Raw genomic sequence first — 3430 nt, 5'->3', positions numbered from 1 at the left:
TCATCACTTATTGTTTTTCATTACTTTTTCACTTTATAAATTATGGGGTTTAACACATTTATATTCATTTTTGTTGCTTTGTTGTGTTTATTTGAATGTGGTTGATCTTTAGTTGTTAAAGTTCCACAAACAAACATTTAATTATATTTACTGTAATTTTTGGCATAAACACAAACCGATTTGATTCCCCAAGTAACAGATTCAGTTACCAAGTAACTAAATCAAATCCTCGACCTTCACGTGTCAAAAACCCCCCCAAAAAATTGTCATTTTGTGTGAGATTTGAAATTCAAATGAAGTATTTTAAATTTAAATCTTATTGGGGCACACTGTTTTGGTAAATTTTCACATGCTCGACCGACGAAGATATTTCCTTTGACCATGACATCTGTAACCAAGATTCGTACGACGAACGATCGTGTTATCTACGATCATGGTTATCCATGACCATTAAGCCTTCGACCCTTGGTTGAGGATTATCTACCTCTGGATCCTGGTCGATAATTGTATATCCACAATCGAAATTTCCTTCGACAAGATATACTAACAGCACGTGTTTTTACATATTTATTATCGCAACCGTTATCTATGGTTTTTATTGCAGGATTAAAAACAAATGCAATCATTAACCATAGAAAATTATGACGGAAGACCAAAATCGAAGACATTCAAATACTAACAGTTTTATGCATTAAATGACATCTTAAGTCGATCCTTAGCCTAGTCCGACAAATCAACTATAAAAAGATTAGGAAGATCACAAGAAACACCTAAGAGCATCAGAATTTATACGCACACAAAAATCACTAGCAAGAACCAATTATTGTTCTTTGTTATTTTTCACGACCGACATGTTAAATCTCTTACATCATTGTAATTGTTCTCAAGGATCCTGAATGACGTCTATAGACGATCTTCTGTATTGTCCACGGTTTTTTCCCAGTTCAAGGGTTAATTTGTGTCATTGATTCCTTTGTCACATTTATCTTTGTTTTGTTATTTTCTTGTGTTTATTTCAAGCTGATTGATCTTTAACTGTAAAAACTCCACAAACAAACCTTCAATTATTTTCGATGTAATTTTTGGCATAAATAGCAAATCTATAGTCTCACAATATCATGAGTTGCAAAAAATTTCCCATGAGGTTTTAGTCGAAGGAATGGTGATATGTAAATAGTTTTAAATCTCAAAGGTTATTGACAAGCTCCCCAGCCTGGAAAGGTGCAGGTGCGTGGTACCATTGAAATTGAACTAAATTCAATTTAGATTGATATTTCGGAGATCGTGACTTATTTTGTGGAGCAGTTATTTTGTCCCGTGTATATACGATTTAGATTTCTTTGAAAACTAAGTTCTTTAAGCTTTCTTGAGAAACTGAGAATTAACATACGAAATTTAAGTGATGTGCAATCTAATCAAGAGAAGTTGTTTTATCCTACAAGGGATGTTGCTCCAATGACACTATTGCTAATTCTTCTAAGATAAAAATCACATGTCTAAAATTCAACGTCTCATTCTTTGTCTCACCAATATTAAAATTAAGAAACATTAGATTTTTATTTAATTTAAAGTTATTTAACACATATTTGCATTCTCTTTCTAATTATATGTATTGATGTTATATAAACAACCATGATAAAATTCAATATTAAATTTTGAGGTTTGTTGCAAATTTCATCTTCGTTATTATCATATCATGTGAATAAAAAGTAAGTGTTGAATAAGGTCGATACTATTAAAACTAGTCTTATCCCCGTTCGTTGGCCGGGTACATGACATGACTTTAAACAGATTCTAAACATCCCCGAAACAAAATATAAGGCATACCATACCATTGTTGGTAATTCTATACACAAACCTATACACTCGAATAGCTTCCTACTTTTTGCTGCAGTCTTCAAATTCTCCTAGAGAAACCATGTACGACAACCACTATAAATAAAATCTTGACTGCAATTGCAATGATTTTTTGAACCTAAAAAACAAAATTTGGTTGAAGCCTTATATGGTGCAAAGTGTTCAAATATACACCAAAGGTTTTCCTTGATTCATGAAAAGCTGACATATTACAAGATTGGAAGATTAATGGAATAATTAAGCAAAACATACAAAACAATTAGAACAAAAGCGTGGAAACATACGTCTTTTTTATTGATTCTTCTACCGGACAAACTTTCGAACACCTTGTGATTGCTACAGTATATGGAAAGATGGTGCCTAGTTGTTTTAATGAAAGAAACAAATCCAGCAAAACAAACGCATTTTCAGTCTCGGATAAATCCTAGGTAGCTCTCCGCACGTCAAGACTAAACTGGTAATTGGTCCAAAAGAATTATACTTTCCAAACTCCCATATCTTTATTTTTTCACTTCTCCAACTTGTGGAACCACCACACGAACTGCATAGATGGGGAAAAGGTCGAAGGTAGCAGAACCAACATGTGTATCTAGGGCCTAAACCTATTAGTGTCACAATCGACAACATTTAAATCATTGTTTATTAAATTCAAAAACGTCCCCATGTGCATTTGTTTGTTTATGTGACAAATTGAGTCAATAAAATACAAAATATAAGATAAAAGGATATAAAAATAGATGGGTACCCAAAGAAATTTGTGGGAAGTTGGTTCCAAAAGCCAAGAGTGTAATGTCTACAATTGTAAAATTGCATACATTTTCATGTATGACAATTTTTGTATTGGTAGTAGGATGAATCTCCACCACCATCTGAGTTTGTTGTACAATGGACCGAAAAAACCTTGCAATAATGTCCGAGACTCCAAGGAAACAATAAACAAGTGCTAGAAAATACGAAAATGCACAAACTCGTCTCTGATTAAAGTTTCACAATGGAAAAGAAATTTGGTTTTCACAGGTCTCGTCCACAATAAGGTTGTGTCTAATCCATTATGTTGTAACATTATGCACAAAGGCTATTTCTGATCAAATATCCTAGAGAAAGAGGAAGCTATGTTTAGTGAAACTTTTGAGGAGGGAATGATAGAAAGTGAATTGGCATGCCTTGAGAGTAATTGCACGATATCACCTTTCCTTTCTAATATCATGGTGATTGGGAAAAGCAGAGGCTTTAGTTGAATGTATAGGTGATGATATTTGGAGAAGTAGAAGCATATTCATCATTTGTGTTTGATTGTTGATATAACTGAAAGTCAATCTACAAGAGATCTAGATCATAAACTAATTGATTTATGAATTTAATTGATCAAGAATTTCTCTATACAAGTACAATTATCTTATTACAAATATTTGTTAGAAATTCAAAAATGTAAGTGTTTAATAAATTGTACATGATATAAATAAGGCTTGTATAATGAAAAATCAAAAATGAAAAATTAAAATAATAAAAATAATCCATTATGTATTTATTGGACTTATTTTGAAGGTACTGATGAGACGATTATAATTATATA

This window comes from Cynara cardunculus, unplaced genomic scaffold, assembly GCF_001531365.2.
Source record: "Cynara cardunculus var. scolymus isolate 2C unplaced genomic scaffold, CcrdV1 Un_Scaffold_3873, whole genome shotgun sequence".
NCBI lineage: Eukaryota > Viridiplantae > Streptophyta > Magnoliopsida > Asterales > Asteraceae > Cynara > Cynara cardunculus.
Note: the sequence above shows the minus strand (reverse complement) of the source record.